The sequence below is a fragment of the Falco punctatus genome, assembly GCF_963210335.1.
Source record: "Falco punctatus genome assembly, chromosome: 8".
NCBI lineage: Eukaryota > Metazoa > Chordata > Aves > Falconiformes > Falconidae > Falco > Falco punctatus.
This window is the reverse complement of record NC_137588.1, coordinates 3,194,144-3,214,194: the sequence shown is the minus strand read 5'-3', so window position 1 is coordinate 3,214,194 and position 20,051 is coordinate 3,194,144. Positions and strand designations below refer to the sequence as shown.

Here is a 20,051-nt window from a genome sequence, read left to right as displayed (position 1 = left end):
CATACCTCTATGCATACCTCTATGTATATGTATACGTGGTTTTTATATATGAAAACCTCCACACATTTATGCAAGGTTTATACATGTACAGTAAGGGCCCTGCTTTTGGTTAGAGAAAGGGTTTTTCCGAGTTATAATAGCTCAAAAGTCATAGAGAGGTTCAATTAAAATGAGCGGGGAAATTTCAAAATGCTGGATATAATCTTTTTATTCTTTTCCTGTCATACCCACTTGCTACTACATTAGTAAAAAATTCTTCAAAGTAGCATTTTGGATGCTCAGCTCATACCTCATACTCCTTCAATAACTAGTTTTAAAAGGATCGTTACCAGCAGTGTTTCATTTTCTTTTCTTTTTCAGTTAGTTTTCCTAGCACTTTAAGTGAAAAATAATACAAAAAAAAAAAAAAATGCCCAAATGCTAATAACAGACATGCAAAAAAATTCTACACTTGCATGTGAAAATCATAAAGAAAATAAAATCAAAAGTACTTTAAATAATAAAAAATTGATGTCTTTGTTTAGCTTTTCTCCTATAAATAAGAAATATTTTCACACATTTCTATTACGTAAGTAGTGTCTTTATTTACAAGCAAAGCATTTGTTGTAAATGAAAATAGTAAATACAATATTAATTTTTTTATGCTAGCTTGATTATTAATTTTGGTTTATTTTTCTTTTTGGCATCAAGGATTGATTCTCTTTCATTTCTACTTGGAGGATTGGAGAAGTAGAATCAGAAAGAAACAAAGTGTGAGACAGATGAGTGAGTTAGAATACCTTGTCAAGACAAATACCACATCTTCCTGGGAATTGTGTACAAAATATAGCAAATTCTAGTGGCATAGGACTTCATGACTTTTCCTCTGATGTGATTTGTGATGTGATTTGAAAAGAAAATAAATTATCGGTCTCTTGAAAGAAAAACAACTGTGATTGGGGGCATGTTTTTGATTACTAGGTGCCTTAGTCATTTAAGCAATTGTCTTGTAAAATGTTTTTACAGGAAGTAAAACTTGAGGAATTAGAGTTACAGAAGAGAAGTGTTATAGAAGAAGGGGTAAGGAGAGCACTGCAACATCCCTTGTTCACGGGACCAAGGACCCATGGAAAGGACCTACATTGGAGCTATTTGATATGGACTTGTAAGCACAAATTACTACTGGCCATGTGCCATACAAATACTTATTTTGTGCAGTGCTAGTTTCCTCCATGGATATGTCCACAAATTAACCCTTGTCAGTGTCTTTGGCACTGGTTTCTAAATAACATGCATGTCTCATGCTTTCTTCTACCCTTTCAGAGGAAGACATATGACAAGAAATAGTAAAATCTTTTGTTCCTTAACCTGACACCTTAAAACACCTATCTGTATTCATGAATTTTCAGAAACACATATATTCAAAACTCTTGTCCAAGTACAGTGAAGATGTGTAGAAATCAACAGAAAAAAAAATGTATCTGTTTTCACAAAGGTGTAAATTACTTGTTTTGAAATACATAAACATGAATCTTCTGAAAAGTTTATTTCCTTTTACTATCAGCCTACTAATACATGACTCTTGCACTGAGATCAGCAAGGAACAAAGAACCTCTTCTTTTTAAAAGAAGGGACTATAAAATGCTGTAAAACTGAAGGCAAAGTAAAAAAACACTACACTGGTCTATCAAAACAGTTTTCCAGAAAGATGGAAATTAAATAGCATAGATGGCTGTCTATGTTGATTCTTACTTAGGAAATCAATGTTAATTCAAGACAAAATAAAAAGCTTTTGAAGTTATCCTCGCTGGGGAAAACCATCCTAAAATATTACTGTAACTTTGCATATATACTTTGGTGTTATACTTAATTTGACTTAAGCCCACTTTTCAACTGAAGCATATGTTTAAATGTCTTGTGTCAATATAGATGGCCTTAAATATATGCTTAAGTGCTTTCTTGAAATAGGATTTATGCCACAAATTATGCCTTAGATTATTACATTGAAACAAGTTTCTAATTATAATGTATTACCATTTATGTTGTCTATTTTCCTGCTCTATTTAATCAGGCTGGAAGAAAAGCCATTCTGGTAATTTCATCTTTTGTTGTAGATGGATGGGAATTAGAGCAGAGACTGTAAGCAGCTACACATTGGGGAAATCAGGATTTAGATCCAAAAGCATTTAATCTATGTCTTTGAGATTTTTGTCACCTCTTGTAATGTCTGCGTAGGTTCCAGCAATTACATAATCATCAAATCGTATTGGCTATTTGGAGGCCATCATCCTCATTTGCTTGTTTTTAGATTTATGACACTGCAACTCTTAAACAATGCCTTCTTTGTTTCAGTCCTTGCTGTCAAGGCCAGCCCTCTGGTATCCCAGACCCTGGAGGCAAGACAGGAAGTCTGGAGAAAAGAAGATTCTCCCTTGGTTGAGGAGGATTTGGTTAGAGATCACTTAAGCACGTGGAGGAAAAGAAGGTCATCAGGAGCAGTCAGCATGGATTCACCAAGAGGGACTCATGCCTGACCAACCTAATAGCCTTCTGTGGTGGAATGACAGGCTGGGTAGACAAGGGCGGAGTGGTGGGTGTTGTCTGCCTTGACCTCAGCCAGGCTTCTGACACTGTCTCCCACAACAGCCTCAGAGGTAAGCCCCGGAGTGTGATGGTGAGTGGGCAGTGAGGTGGCTGAGAGCTGGCCGATGGCGGAGCCCAGAGGGCCGTGACCAGCAGCGCAGGGCCTGGCTGGAGGCCTGTAGCTCCTTAGGGTCAGTGCTGGCTCCAGCCCTGTTCAACGCCTCCACCCTGGCCGGGACGAGGGGACAGAGGTGCCCTCGGCGGGGTGGTGATGGCACAGAGCCGGGGGGAGCGGCTGGCACCCCAGAGGCTGCGCTGCCGTTGGGCCAGGCCTGGCCAGGCTGGGGAGCTGGCGGGGAGGGACCTCATGGAGCCCACCCGAGGCCGGCGTAGGGTCCTGCCCTGGGGGGGACAGCCCCCGGCACCAGAGCGGGCTGGGGCTGAGCTGTGGGGCAGCTCTGGGAAGGGACTGGGAGTGCTGGGGGGCAGCAAGGTGCCCGCGGGCCAGCAGTGTGCCCGGGTGGCCGAGGGGCCGGTGGGACCCGGGGGGCATGAGGAGGAGCGTGGCCGGCAGGTCGAGGGAGGGGATCCTCCCTCTGCTCGGCCCTGGGGAGGCCGCGGCTGCAGTGCTGTGGTCGGTGCGGGGCTCCCCAGTTCCAGAGAGGCTGGGAGCTACTGGAGAGGGGCTGGCGGAGGCTGCGAAGATGACGAGGGGACTGGAGCATCTCCCTGATGAGAAAGGCTGAGAGAGCTGGGCCGGTTCAGCCTGGAGAAGAGGAGGCTGAGGGGGGACCTTATCGATGTCTACAGACACCTCAAGGGCGAGTGTCAGGAGGACGGGGCCAGGCTCTTTGTGGTGGTGCCCAACGGCAGGACAAGGGGCCACGGGCCCAAACTGCAGCACAAGAAGTTCCATCTGAACGTGAGGCAGAACTTCTTTCCCTGGAGGGTGGCAGAGCCCTGGCACAGCTGCCCGGAGAGGCTGTGGGGTCTCCTTCCCTGCAGACATTCACATCCCGCCTGGACGTGACTCTGGGTGACCTGCTCTGGGTGACGCTGCTTTGACAGGGGAGGGACCAGATGGGCTCCAGAGGTCCCTTCGACCCAGACCAGTTTGTGATTCTATGATTCTGTGATTTTATTTTCTCTTTTCCTGTTTGCTCAATTAAATTTCTGCCCATAGACTTCTACCATAATACCATTGGAGACTTTTTTCTGTTTTAACCAGACAAGTTATTTACACTGAACTATTAACGCAAACAAACAAAAGGAAATTAAAGTGCACAGATGACAACCTTGAAATTAAGGACTGGGAATAAACAAAGCATTCAAATTAAAACTTTAACCATTTTTCCTTAATACACAATGGATTAAGGACACAGGATAAATTCCATCAATCTAGTTAGGAAGCATTAAGTGATCTTCCTCATTAATCAGCTGTTTAGTGATTTTCTATTAAATTAGTATTGAATTTTTGTATAAAAGCAGTCTTTTTCTTAAAACTTTTAACACCTGCTATTTTTTCACAGCTGAGTAAGACAAATCAAAGAGGTAAAAGGAGATGGCTCCTGAGCCTGGCCTTGTCACAGAAGCCATGGCATGACACCAAACACATGCCCTTTGCCAAACATAGCCATAGGATTCAAGATCTGAAATGGTTACCCAAAGGAAAACAAGTCAGGTTGGAACAACCTCTTCTCTTGGCTCACTGAGTCAGAGGAGTAGAGGGGTTGAGGTGTGATTATCTCCAAGATTGATCTGTGTCTGGATTTGACCAAAGACAATTCCCCAAGCTGCTCCTCAGAAACAGACCTGTCTAGCTTTGCACCAAACTTAAGTGCAATTTCACTTAGGTAAATCCCTGTAATTTGGACTGGCAGAGAAATTCTGTCATTTTAACATTGGTTCCCATCTAGATAGCAATGAAAATTTTAGTGATTAATGTTTAAGAAAAATGAAAATTCAGAAGAGGTATTCTATATAGATTTTTTAACACTAAGACGTTTCACTATGGAACAGCTGTTTGCTAGAGGGTGATAGTAAACTGGCCTTTCTAGTTTGGGAAGGAAGCAACTACCACCACCTCCCTTCCACTTAAAAATGTGTTCGTTACAGTTTTGATTTTGTAGTATCTACGAAATGGTTTTACTGCCTGAATTCAATTAACTTTCTCAATAAAATGAATTGGGACCATAGCATTAGGGAAGAGACATCCAGCCCAACAGTAACCACTCAATGCATTTCGCATAGGAAAAGGTTCACATTAGTGCTCCTTATGCATCTGGAAGCAGCAGTTAGCATTACAAATGCAAATGTGTGCAATCCACAAATCCAAAACTGAATGAATCAATCAACGCATCAGACAGTCAAGCACATATTTTCTTATGAGATGAAAACAAAGCCCCTCAGAACAAAAACAAAGAGCAGTTGGTGTTTGGAAAGATCTGCAGGCTCAATGGTACAGGCAGGGATTACGAAGCACATCCCAGCTAGCAGACTGTCTGTCTGACAGTTGCTCAGTCCTGGATGCTTTGAAAGCCCCTGACCCATAGGCTATGTAATGTGCACTAACTGAATCATAGAATCATTAGGTTAGAAAAGACCTTTAAGATCAAGTCCAGCTGTTAACCCAGGACTGCCAAACCCACCACTGATAAGCACTGCATCTACACATCTGTTAAACATTTCCAGGGATGGCGAATCCACCACCTCCCTGGGCAGCCTGTTCCAATGCTTGCAGAAAGCATAGACCCCAGGTAAGCAGAGTGGAGTTGGCCCTGAATGCATGAGCAGAAACGAAAGGCACCTGAGATGATAAGTATAGTGGAAGCGAGGCTAGGAAAATAATCAGAGACCAGACTATCAGGCACTTGAGTTACGACCTCAGACAGGTATCACTATCTCAGGTAAGACTAACATAGTAGGAAGTGTTTTGAAAGATCAGTACCTTCTTCTGAGATTTATTAGCACAGCAATTCAATTATCCTGAATCAACTCCTAAAGCATTAAGAGTCCCAAAAGCAATGGCAATGAACATTTTCTCCTCCCTCTTTTCCCGTGGTTCACATAGGTTACCTCATTAGCACAGTTGCATATTTTTGTGTTCAAGTCAGAATACTGGACAAATAGGTTTGTGTATATAGATCCACAAAATGCAGCATTAGCATACCTCTGGAATGCAAAAATACAAGCCTTAAACAGAAGAGGAGTGGCTTTTCTGTGCTATCCCATCCCTGGGATCCTAGACTAATGAGAGAAGCTTCAGTGCACTCTGTAGGCTGATACCTGACCCCGTATATTTAAAATAACACTGAACTGATGCAAAAGGGTCGGAATTAGGACACTGAACTTAGAGTTAACTGTTGGATAGCAAAATGAACATAAGTATGTGGAAACACCATCAAAAAATGTCAGAAATACAGATTTTGCCTTTAATAAAAGAAGTGCATACAATAGCTTTAATTTGCATTTCACTTGAGCCAAATTCAGTTATGTTAACAGCATGGAGAATTGCTTTCATTTAAGTCTTGCTGCAGAAAAAGCACATTCGCTTTTTTTTCCCAAAAGAAGTTTTTTCACCCCTAACAAGCCAGTAAATTTAGGAAAAAAATGCAGCACGTCAGTTTGACATTGTTTAATTTGCAAAAAACTGTAAACAGAGTATAGAAAATGGAAACTCTAATAGAGACAGGCAGAGACAAACCATATTTATTTGTCACTAGAAAAATCTGTGGCAAGAAATTAATCACATATATTCGCATTTGTCCCTCTGACATAATAAGTTTAATTACTTATGTGTGAGGCATCCTATTAGAAGGTATCCACCTAAAAATAAATAAATGTTACTTTAGTTAATTGCAGTCTAAATTCTAGTCAATGAATGAGTATTCTGTACCCATTCATAGATGCTTCCAATTTACATACTTCAGAAAGCGTGTAACAGTTTCATTTGCTTAAATGTCAAACGACAGAATTATCCTGATAAATACCATTTAAAATAAAGAAATATTCAGAACCCACCCAAGTGTAGCTCAACAATTTTTTGAATCGGAATGTCTAAGTCAATATGTAGGAGGAAAGCATCATCTAGTTTAAATTTCCACTGAGGAGCTGGTCCTAAATTTTATGCTAATGCACTTAGACATGTTAGTGTTTCTTATTCACCATAACATTTATTATGGCACCCAGTCCTTCCAATTACTCTGTATCAAATGATTTGTTAACCAAAGCTAGCCATAAGGGAAGTTGTGTACCCATATTCCCTTAGGCAAGCAGTATGCTGGGCAAGGAGCACTCCTGTTTATCCTAAAGGCTTTTAATATTTCCATGTGTTTTAAACATTAGCTTTCCTTGCTTGAGGTTGCTGTGACAAGCATATAATATGCGTGAGAATTATATGAATATAATATTTGAGGCCATTGGAAGACTTTGGAAAAAAATTTGTACTACCAAAATTATATCAGTAACATAACAACTGATCATGAATACAAATAAACTGTAACAGATCCCTCAAGCAATTATATGCAGAAGTGTACACTTAAATATTTAATTAGTCATATTCAAAGTATTAAGAATAAAGATCCTGAGCTACAGTTAGTCACAAGACAAACTCAGAAAATCAATCATTGGTCATTTCCAATCTTCAGCCTTAGAAAGATCTTTGAGTTGCATATGATTATGATACAGAGGTCTCAGAAGTGTCTAACGATGTGAGGCAGCCAAATGTAACAGCAAGGCACTCAAACAGGTAATGATGGCACTTCTGCTGGGACCTTGCTCAGAGCCTTATAACACTACCAGGATATACCACAAATATGCATCCAAAGTCCCTATTGTGCATACTGCTTGGTGATCCAGCATATGGAAGATTGTACAAGGAGTGAGCATCTAATGTGCTAGTTCAAATATTTGCAACAGCTGGTGGGTTTTTTTTTTTTTCCTTTTACCTTAGCTTCTCCTCCATTTACCTTCACTAAGAGGGTGTTATGACATTGATCTGCTAACATGCAATTTCAGTTGCATGGGTTAGCTGTAAACTGTCCTGTCATACATATTTTTCTTTCCCACTCAGCCAGAGTGGTTTATACTGTGTCTAAATTTCACCTGGCAACTTTTCCATTGTTGAAAATAAACTATTTATGGCAAACAAAAATGTAGTTAATTTGGAGAGTATAACACAGTCCTTTGTGTGACTCATTGTTGTCCCAATTCTTTGAGGAATTTAATAAATTCAAGCATGTTGAATCAGGCAATGACTCAACACATGGTTAAGCCAGGCTTAAATAAGTGTTCATGATTCCTGTTTGCTAACTGAGGCTATTAAGAATAAATAAAATCAAAAGTAACAGGCAAGAGAAGAATGTACTGAGGAAAAGCAAGCTGAGGAGAGAGAGAGATTATTAATAACATACTGAAAACTGAAGGAAAAGGCTACCTCAACAGAAGCACAGAGCGTTAAGAGAACAACAAAGCAAAGAGAAATTAAAAATACCTCAGTGAGGTGGGCCACAAAGAATCAAGCTCAAAAAACAGATAAATTGCAGAGCAGAATCAAAATCAAACCATACTTTTGTAATTACAGTCAAGTTTTATTGAATCCAACCAATTATCTAAAATGTGATTCAAGAACACTTGACTTCAGTGAATTACATTCTATAACGCTTTTATATGTATCATTCTCAAAAGTCAAGTGTGCATTGATTGCATGTCAGACAACCAGTTATATTTCCAAAACAGTGGAGAGGGGAAAAAAATACCCAGATTTAAACCATCCATTTAGCATGAAGTTACCTGGAGTTATATGTGCTTCCACATGCTCTGCTCCTGCCAGGCATCCCCCTGCTCAAGGTTGCACGCAGCAGTATGTCAGCTGCAAATCAGGGCAGCAGCATGTGGTGCAGGTCAGCCTGGGCTGCTGAGCTGGCCAAGCCCAAGGTCATCTCCTCCACTGATGGAAGTCCTTGTGAAGAGAGCTGGAAGCAAGGCCTGGCCCCAATTTTCGCTTGTGAGCAGCTTTTAAGCTGAATTGCACCACTGGTCTGCTTCTGACCCTGACCTCTGTCTCCAGCTCTGATCCTGACCTGGGCTTGCCACACTGCATGGCTCCTTGCTAGAGAGGGCACAACTCTCACTTGCCACACTCTCTCTTGGCTCCTGGCTCCCTGTCCTGGCTGCAGAGTAGCCAGCCTTCCTGCACGCTGGCAGCAAAGGTGAGCAGTGTGAGTTTTAACAGTAGACTTGCACAAACGGGTCTTCTGGAGCTCAGCATCTGCAGAAAAAAAAAAAATGTATAATTTTGCTGTCTTGCAAAGCTTCTAGGGTAATATTAGTGCATAGGTCCTGATTGCCATTAACCCTATTCTGATTCTCTTCTGACCTTGCAGGCATAAACAGTCACCCTGGCTACCTCAACAAGCGCAACTGCCAGAACCACACTCCTGAATTACTCTCCCTTTTTGGCCGGGTCACCCACTGGAGACTTTGTGAGGTGAATATTCATTCTGACAAACTGCTGTTTTGATGGCAGTTTTAAAATGTCACCAGATCAAGGCATGAACTTAACATCAGGGAGCTCCATGCTGGCTGGTTCTCTGCGTGCTTGGGGTAGGGCAGAAACCACCTTGCCTGTGCTGAGAGAGGAGCCGGGCATGTAACCATCAGACTTCTGAGGTATGGCAGCATTTTCCCATCCATAGTCAGCATCTCATAGGCTGTAAACAGACTGTACATAAAGTATATGTTGTATGATGTGGATAAGATACAGACATAATGGCAAGGTCCTTGAGAATGGAAATCTGAGGATTAAACCAGGAGACTCTGTAGCAGTGGAAAATCTCAGTTGTTACGTCAGCAAGAGAGAGGAGGTTTCCTTCAGCTTCAGTATTTTACTGAGACAAGCCTGGAAGAATTTCCCCTGTTCCCCTAAAGGCCATCTTCTATGGTTGTTGGGAAGCTTTTAATGCAAATTTGGTTGTGCTTTCATTCCAGCTGGTTTTGCCTCTGAAGACACTGCAGGTGGCTATTCTTTGTGTCCTTTGATGAGAGAACAGACAGTGGTAGGTGTCCTGTGGCTACCGCTTGTAGGAAGTAGCACAAAAAAACCATGCAACCTGTGTCTGTTGTGCAAAGCATTTGAAGCTCAGCTGCCAGCAGATGCATTTTGATCAGAGACAATGAGGGAGCACTTCCTAAGGCATTTTTCTTTGGGGATCTGTGAAGGAAATTGTTGAACATGGATGGATTTCCTACAAAGCTGTCTTCACTTCTTTTTCCCTCCCCCTTAACTTGTAGTCCTACAGGGAACCCTAGGGGTGGGAACTGAGCATGCATATAATCAGTTCTGAACATAATCAATAGACATACAGTAGCAGGAAATTAAACCAATATTTCTAGCAAGGCAAATGACAACATGAATTCGGTATTTGGGTTTGAAAGATTGATGTGAACTTCAATAAGATAACAACCAAGATTTTTCATAGTGACTTTGGACCCCTCAAGTTTTGAGGGCCAGATTTCCAGAGAACTTAAGGCATTTGTTTTTCTGAAAGAGAAATCAAACTCCTACAGATCACCCTCACAAATGCATTATGGTACATGAATCCGAGAATAACATCCCAGGGCTGCTCGAACTTCTCCCACCAGTTTCACGTGAATGGCCCATGGGTGGTTGGATGTTCATGCTTATAAGGGTATTTCTCATTTTTCCTTCAGGTGATTTTAATTTCTTTTCTATTTCTGGGGTAAAAAATTCAATCATTTTTGCTATCTTAGTTTAATTCAGGTCAGAAACACCTTTCTGGCACCCAGTTCTAATCTCAAAATGTAAACAATCAGTTTTTTCAGACTAAGATCATCCTTTCTTGGGTGAAGTTGTTAATACCATTCCTAACAATTAGGGGATTTATTTTGATGTCTTTCTGACAAGGAAATCGAACTTTAGGTACTAAGATGGATGTTAAGTTCTAGTGATTATGTTCACCATTTAATACACGCAAATCTAATCACTTTCTCTAGGTCACTTTTTGAATGTTCTATGCAAAGCCTCGCTTTCAGTGTTACATTTTCTGAATTCTCATAGTTCTGTGCCTGCACTTGAAATGCACATGAAATCCTACCCTAGGACAATCATTTTTCAGCCAAAACCTCCGGTAGCTTAAGTATTTGACTGAGAAGGAAGAATTATTTTTTTCCCCTAGAAGATCATTTATTCATTAATAATTCCATGTTGTGGCAGTTGGAATTCTTGTATTCACTGAATGATTTCTGCTGAAGCAAAAATGACAACTTTGGAAAAATTGTAATGAAAGTCTACTTCTGTGTGAATCTTTCTCTTCTTGAAATGAAGACAATCTATTGCAGGTCAAACTTAGTGTCACAAGGAGACTGCCTTTAATTTTTATTGTTTGTTTGCTTCTGTGAAAGAAAAAGGAGTATTTATTTCTGGTTGATCTGGATATTTTTCAGTCAAGATGTATGCTTAAATTTCACTAATTCACCTAGTGTTACCCAGCACAGACTGCAGTGACAATAACTGGAATACTGTCTTTGGACTTTAAACAGCAATATTTTGCCAGTCCAACCCAGAGCAGTCCTAGCTCTCTGGAGAAAAGATAAAATAACTCACAGTTGATCTTGCAAGCCTGCAGCAATGGAAAAAAATCTTCCTGAATCAGAGGATGTTCAAGAGTGCCTGAAGCACACTGGGAGGCACAAACCCAATAAAACAATAGTGTGTAAAAACAGAATGCTTGAAGCTGTCGGAGGAGGACAAGGAGAAGATTTGCCTTACTACCAGATACCGAAATGTGCTGTGTGCTCCAGTAGCCCAATTTACAACCCCCTTGGGGTGGATGAGAGAGCCACGGAGCTATTAGCAGGGCTCAGACCTGCTGGAGAGGCTGTGAGAGCCTCCCTATTGGAAAACTGCCCCCAGGATCTTGCTGATTTTTGTAGAAGTTTACTCTGGAAAGGCAGATAAAGGTTTAGTGCTAATAGGTAAGAGTCTGTTTCTAGCACGGTTTACATCAGCATACCATTTCCCATTCACTCCAGTCTAGCAGAGGTCAGTTATTTTTCCTCCTGTGATCAGAGGTAAGGAGTCTTTTATTTCCCTCCATCTCTTGAAGGGGGTAACAGCACCGCCCTGATAGCCACGATTGAGTGATGATACAGAAGCTGTGTGAAAGCAATCAGGTCATATGATACATTGAAAACAGGGGTCAAAGCAACACAGATAGCATTTTTCAAAGGCAGGTATAGTGCCAACTCAGGATACATTTCATTTTCAGATGAATTCCTTTCATTCAGAGTTGGAGCTGAGAAAACAAACTGCCATTAGAGAGGTCCCAGCTGTGTCAAGGTTGAATAACAACTAAAAGTCATCCCTGGCTATGCCTCTGTAATCCACAGATGCATCTCTGGGGGTTGCAGGACAGTGTGAGATCAGAAAATTATAAAAAGGGCCCACCAGAAAGTGCTGCAGTCAGAAAATGCCTCAGGCTTTTGTTGTGGACAAAGCAGCTGCTGTCACCCATAGCCAGCTTGAATTACCTGCAGCACCCTTTGGCTGCAAATTTTTTCATGGGCAGTCACCTGTGTGGTTTATCAGTAGGAGCTTTTTATTTATGCATTCATTTGTATTAAAAGAGCAATAACAATGCAAAAAAGTTTTACTGGTAATGCCAATAAAAATAACATAAAACGCCCCGAAAGAAAACATTAAACAAGAGCAGTGTTACCAGGTAAATTCAATCTAATGCACAGACCTTCTCTAATGGTGGAAAAGTGAAAGGTTTGTTGTGAAAAGCCTTCTATCCTGTTGAAAATATCAATACCACATGCTGTGGCTGGCACTCTCGAAAAAATAAATATTGATTTCCCTCTTTCCCTCTGTACAAATGGCAGACAATGGCTTTGTGAACTCTGAATCTTTTAATTGTTTTAAGGTTGACAGATTCTGTTAGTATTGATTTTTTATCATTTCATTGTTCTCTAGTTTTCTGTGCCCCCCCCCTTTTTTTTTTCTCCCTCTCCCTCTTTAAAATGGGGTGGGTTTGATTTTGCTTTTGTTTTGGTTTTGGTTGTGGTTTGGGATGGTTTTTTTTTGTGGAAGCAAGACAGCAAAGGAGTAGTTGAAATTAATGTTAACACTCCTTGAACTGTAGTTCTCTGTCAGGTCTGATTCATCTAATTTTAGTATTACTATCAGGAACATTGTAACAATTTCTTGGGAACATAAGGTGTTAGCGATGATAAAACATTCTTATTTAAAAACACATACTTTTCTGCAAAACATCATGCTGTAAGAAATACATTTGTTGTGTAATAGTGAACAGTGGACATTATATTCCACTCAATTCCAGTTCAACTACTGTAAACACCAATCTTACTTTCTGTCCAGTAGAATCTGTAATTTCACCAATTATTAAACAAACGTGAGTCGCAGAATTAAAAAAGAAAGTGAGGGGAATATGTAGGCACATGTGGAAATGATCCAAATGCTAAGCAAATTTGGAGCAAAATGAAAAGGATAACAGCAGTGTTCTTTTTCTTCTTTCTTTTTTTTTCTTTTTTTTTTTTTTTTTGATAGAATAGCCTCTATTCTTCAATATTAGGTATATGTCATGAAAAGCTTACAAAATAGTTATTCATTTTCCTGAAGGTCATCCAGACATAGTAAGTTCATTTCATTTTCTTGACAAGAGATCTAGGCTTGTTATGTACTCTATGAAACATGACAGCGAGTGACTGTCCCTCCAATCCATTTCAAGCAGATATGACTTTACCTCTAAAGAACAGGGAGAGAGAGGAGGTAGCTGAATCTGATCCAACTGTACCTGTGCTCACCCAGGGCCAACAGCTGGAGGGAATGCACTGCAGATACATCCACATGAGCTAGGGACAGTGCAGAGCATGCTGATGTCTGGGTCTGGCCTTGCCCTGCTCTCAGGGCAGGTGCAGCACTCAGCTGCAGGGCAGCTGGCAGGTCTGCCCCACACTCGTGCCCGAGGGCTGTGCTGACGCCCACAGCCTTAAATCCTTTCTTCCTCAAACACGGCTGAAAAGCTGGCACTGCCTAGGGGTGTGTGGTTTCTGCCCTGTGCTGCCTTCTGATGCTGGGGAGGCAGCTCAGCACTACAGCCTAGAGCGTGGTGCCATGGGACAGTGCTCAACGCCATGCCGTGGCCCTTGTATTTGCTGGTATAAGTGCATAAAAATATAAGTTGTACAAAACTGTATTGTGCATTCAGCTTAGGTTCTGCCAGCTCAGGGCACCACGCTCTGATACACAATGTAGACACACACAAAAAGAAAGCGTGGATCTGTGGCTTAACTGTGATGCCAGTAGTTCATAATAGATATAAAGAATAAAATATTTTGATATTTTATTTGAATGCTGTGGTTACTTAGTTTTTTCTTTCATGCAACATGTTTTCTAATCTTATTTCTTTTCTTCTGCCACATTCATCCCAGTCAAATTATCCATGATCTTTTTCATTTTTCATTTATCTGGACATAACACCTCGTATTCTGCATGTATCTGAAAATGTATGTCATTGGTGATTTGATTTTTCTTGTCACAAATTTTTAATTACTGTCTACCTATCTTATGGCATACAATAGAAAGAGATCTTCAGAAATACAGATGCAGCTCCAATCTGGGAATTACACATATGCAGAGTGACAGTGTAATGCAGACACAATGCATAGGCTTTTAGCATCTTTTCTAGCATTTGTGTTAATAATGTGATGGGGATGAAGCAGGCAGGTCCTTTCCAAACAGAAAATCTGCAGAAGTACCCTGTTGAGATATGGGCAAATGCAGCAATTAAATGGGGTGTCAAGCATGTATGCTAAGGATAAGCAAACAGACAAAACTAATTAGTTAAAATTTGTCTGGGAACTGGTGAATAATAAGAGCTATGTATTATGAGACAGCTGTTAAGCGTTGCCAGATTTTCTTCTATCTTTTCAGCAATGCAAGTTCATGGAGATACTGAGTTATAGTTGAGACTTATATGTTATGATCTTTGAGAATGAGAATACTAAAGAAATGTAAGAAGCTTTTTTACCAATGTTAAAAGACAGGCACTGTCAAGAATATAAATATAGTTATACAAACCATCTTTTTTATAATATTATAATTTTGAATACAATTGTATAAAAGATAGTAAGAGTGTTGAGATATCATGTGACGAAAAAATAGTTCTACATTACTCCTGAAGAGATTGTGCTTGTAACCTCTCCAGATGCAGTGAGCCTCTCGTTCATTACTTAATCTGTGAGACTTGCCTGGTTCCACAATGATGACATTGCAACATACTAGATATCTTGCCTAAAACACAAACAAATGGATTTCTTAGCTGCTGCCTACTTCAAATACAGTATTGATATTTTGCCTAAGTGTATTTTGTAATGAAGGAAATTGAGAAATTTTTAAATCATTAAATCATATAGAGATTTCACATTCAAGTAATTGTGTTCAGCTTAAGGAGACTGGAGATGTGAACCAGTTAACTTCACCCATAAGGTAATGGAAAAATCACATGGGACCAAGACAGTGAAGCTTACATGCAAACCCATGATCTTGTCTTGAATTCTGTGATATTCTACTTTTAAAATTTTTCTAATTAAATGTTATGAGCTTTCAGTGAAGTGTTTATTCTATAGCCTGATTTATAAACCTGAAAAAATGTATTCTGGGAACAATATATGTCCTTTGATAAGAAAAAAGGAAAATCAGTGTCTATGACTTTTGATTTTCAAATTTTGGTAAAATTCCTCAAATTTGGCTGGCAAATCTTTTTCTTTTAAGCCAGCAATTTTTTTACTTTTTTTTCTTTCTTGTTTTGGAAATCCTAGAACTTTAATGTAATTTTGGTATGAGTTACTTTAAAAAATAATTGGAAATTGTGTGATCAGTTTGAATGAAATGTTCTAATATCATGCATTAAATAGGAAGAAGTTATGTTAAGAAACTGTGAAAACTTGCATGAGTAATTGCAATCATTTATTTTTGGCGAAGTCTGGGAGAGCTTCCAGGAAAACTCCTCCTCTCTGACAAAAGTTCCTAAGCATTACATTTACAAAAAGAGTAAATATGTAAATATTAGTGCCAGTAATAAATCTTACAAAGAACATATTTATAGTGAAGGAAAAGGTGGCTGTCAAAACTTTGATTTTGCTTCACCATCACTGTGATCACCAATGAATGCTAAATTTTATGAAGACATGCATGTGTCTACTAAGAATTGAGACAAAGATTTTATAAGCATAATGCAGGATAACGAACAACTAATTAAAAACATTTCTGACTGTCACTAACCTGGCCAAAACCCAACATACGGCATTTTCATGAAAAGAAAGGTACAATCAAAAGTCTGTTAAACTTAGAAGCAATAAACAACTCAGAGCTGAGAAAAGCAACAACAATTTCAAGCCAGAAAATATTCTAATGAGATTGTCTCCGAAACACTTGTCATCTGAATGACCCTGGAATAAAAACTGTGCTAAATGTAAATAAAGGTCGAAACTGGATAGAGGGAGGTCTGAAGGAGACAGGTTGCATCCAAATCTAAGCTTTCATCAGATTTTGAACATTTAAATTCAGATTTTCAGTTACTAGCCTGAATCCTTACTATTCAGTCATAATTTGCCTTTAAGAGGATGTTTTGGCTTGTATCATATGGAATAGATTTGTAGGAATCAGTGGATGAATAACAATTTACACCAGCTAAGGATCTGCCCCTTTATCTTTCAAAAACACAGATTGCAGAAACCTAATTTACTACTCTTGATTATAGCCAGGAACATCTGAGGAAGCTGAAGATTCCCATGAGTATTCATGCCTCAAAAGGGAACTGGGATTACAACTGAGATGTAGATAATACCTCCGGTATCACTTGGTAATTTCAGACAACTTACAGTGCATTACCACACTTTCCTGCAATTTGATGCTTGGATGACATAAATTACATTGACACACCATTAACATAGGTAAGTAGAGTAAATAATTTATCTCTCCAGAGAAACATTAGAACCCACTGTAATAACAGAGATCTGCAGTACATGTGAGCAAATCGCTATTAGAAACATACACACCTCAATTGTTTGTCTTTTTTCATACCTGCAGCTAAGCCAAATTTACTTTCCTTTTAGTGTTTTACTTTTGGACTGCTATTCTTGCACTAGTAATAATATGATAGACCTTTAATATGTAAAAGGAGAAAACCAGCTTACCAAACAAGTTTTACAAGACATCCATGCAATTGCATGTGTGGGGATTTTCTGAACCAAAAATCAGATTATTAGTCTATGCTAATAGCAAGTGTTTTTTTCTCAGTGAAAGAGCAGGAATGAACCTGTAAGGTGGACTACCTTATGCAGGACAGTGGGGAAATAGCACAACTGTAGAAATGGAAGTCTACTCCTTAACATAGATCCAGGTGTAAAGCGGTATCACTGTGAGCACAGTGATGTGGCCCTGGCTGTGACAAAGACCCTACAGAGCTGCATGCAGAGCTCATGCAATGTGTTTGGGTCAAACACTGAGAGGTTTTTTGATGTTCTTATGCTACCTACCTCTGCCAAGAGCCATATTAATTACAGTGATTCTTTCTACTCCATTTAAAATATTGCATGGATCAAGGTGGGTTTTTCAAAAGCCAAGTAAGATCAGATTCACACTTTGATATATGTTTGTGTTCAATAAAGAATATGCCTGTCAATATGTAAATTCATGAACAATTGTAAATTATGTAAGAAAATTTGAGTCTTGATTCCTGCAGTTTGCAAGCAGTTACTTCAACTTTTTTTGCAATGTTTTTTCTTCAGTATTGCCTTCTTACAATGGGTTGCAGCTGAGTTTCTAAATGATACAATGAACTAGTACTCATCCCGGATTAAGGATTTAAATTCCATGTAAAGTGTTCTACAATATAAGTAATATTTTTTTCTAACATACTGATCATCTCCATTGTTCCAGCACATGGAAGAAAAATGGCATTGGTGATTTGGAATACATTCAACTTTTAGAAAACTTAACCTGGCTGTGACTTTCGTCATATGAAATACATCATTGCTTCATTTGTGGCCAGAACTGTGTGAAATAATCATAGAATCATTTAGGTTGGAAAAGACCTTTAAGATCACCAAGTCCAGCCATTAACCCAGCACTGCCAAGCCCACCACTGAACCATGGCCCTAAGAACTGCATCCATGTATTTTTTAAACACCTCCAGGGATGGTGAATCCACCAACTCCCTGGGCAACCTGTTCCAGTGGTTGACCATATGACACAGATGTTAAAACTTCCAGAAGTCACATACTTTCTGATAAAGGGGTTATTATTAATCAACCCTCAGAAGATAAAATTTGCTGAAGAGAAAGAAATAGGTACAGAAATTAGTACTGTGAGGTATGGCAAACCAACGATAAAGCAGCAGTTCTTTGACTATTCAAGAGAGGAAGAGGAGGTGAGAAGGAAAGAGAAAGACAAGAGCAGCAGGAAAGCGAAAGAAAGTAAAAGAACATGAGAAAATGAGTAAGAAAGCAAGAAAAAGCAAGCAAGAAAGTGGGAAGTAATCCACTGCAAACATGCAAATAAAAGGATGAGCATGGGATTATCAGGCACAAATGGATTCACAATTTGAAAATTTTGACAGGTTTTATGGATTTACGGTAGGATGCTATTTTTTGTAGGATGAATGACATTGATCCGACAGACAACTTAACTGAAGTTATGCAAAGGTTTGAGGTAATAACATTAAAGGAAAGAAAAACCAGCCACTGGAAGCTCAAAGTACAGTTTACATTTGTGGTTTTCATACCTTATTAAAAATAGGCTGGTGGCATATGCTGTTTAAAGAACAGAAAATATTTTAAAAACTGGGTTATTAAACCAGCTCTTAGACTCAGCAAAGTGATGAAAGGTAGCCATGTGTTCAGATAGCTGAGGTATGAATCATTTCAGGGCTAGTAAGTTGTCCCAGATATTCATAAGCCATCTGTTAAGTGAAAGAGCATTAGGTGTACTCAGTGCTAATAATTCTTACATTTAATAATTACACTCAGCATGACACATCATTGGGAACAACAAAAAAGCACTTTTGGATGCCCACAAAACCATCATACAGGATTTTAAATATAGTAGGTGACGGTATGTTTGAGTGGGCAGTGGTAAGTAAGAGGAGCTTTGCACATAAAGGGACCTGCTTTGAGAACATGTCTATTTTATTTCCTCACAAATTCCAAGTGTTAATTTTATCAGCAAGGTTGTATGTATTCTTTGCAGCTGGTCAAAAGTTTCTCAGAAATAAAATTCTAGGAGAAAAGTAGAATGCATAGAATGATAATATTTTGACAGGCTCAGTGTGTTTTGACTTCTGATTAATGTGTTGTGGTTTTCTCTCATATATCATATCCCATTATAAATTCTAGTGGACAAATTCCAGATCAGCAATCCTCAGCCTTGACTGGTTCATGAGAACAATACTGAACAAATAATATCCTGGTGGCAACATTATCTTCACCTGCCTTGACCACAGAAGAAATAGTGTCATCTTGATCCTGAGTTTCCTGAAATACTTCAAAAAAGTTTGACAATCTTCTGAACAGCCTGTTGTGTCTGAGCTATGGCAGCAGCCCTCTTCCTTACATGATCTACAATTAGAACTACTCCAGTTTATATATTCATGCCATTAGTGCAATCAGGCCACAAATACTTTAGGGCTTCAAATGTATCAATTAGGGTCATAATATTAGTGGAAGTTTAGGTTACTGTAATTTCTTAAAGATGGAAAACAAAAGACACCATCTCAGGAAGGAATACATGTTCTGAGTCCAGGCTGCAATCATGTGTCAAGTCAATATTTAGTAGATATGCAATGACATGGCATTGAAGGTATGCCAAAAAACAAATGAGCATTTGCTGTAATGTTGGCTTCGGTAAACATTCCTATATCTTTCATGGTACAGCTACCTGGTGTTCATGAATCCAGAAAGAACTAGATAAATTATTTTTAAATATGTAAATAAATATGCATGTATCAGAAGGATGATATTTTTCATCTTTTCAAATTGTAACAAAAATCAGAATGATCAATTGTATGTAAACTGCTTAGTCTATGGAGCAAAATGGTGACCTAATCCTGCTGGAAATCAGAAGAACAAAGTCTAACAAACTTAAGCATTGCAATCACTGTTTCAATGTGTCAGTGTGAAGTGGCTTCATTATGTGTTCAAATCTACTAGACATAACCTCAGCATATGACTTCTTACACTGACTGTTCCATTCATATTTACTCAACACTAACCATCACCACCTCTCTCTTTATATTTACTTTCTTTCTTCTGCTCTGTTGAAATGCATTTCTTTCTTTATATTTCTGGGAAACCTGAAAAGCCTTTAGGGGAGCCAGAGGCTCATTTCCAATAAAAAAGCTCGAGTTGTATGGGGCCAGTACTTGTGATATTGTACTTGTATGGTCAGG

At 39.2% G+C, this 20,051-nt stretch overlaps 1 long non-coding RNA gene across 1 annotated transcript in view; it reads right to left on the bottom strand.

The window, feature by feature from the left end:
- LOC308068757 overlaps positions 1–20,051 on the bottom strand; it is a 49,567-nt gene extending 29,516 nt beyond the window's left edge. The window contains exon 1 of the long non-coding RNA XR_013930121.1: positions 1–20,051. This exon is cut by the window's left edge and continues 24,235 nt beyond it. This is a non-coding gene — a long non-coding RNA (uncharacterized lncRNA).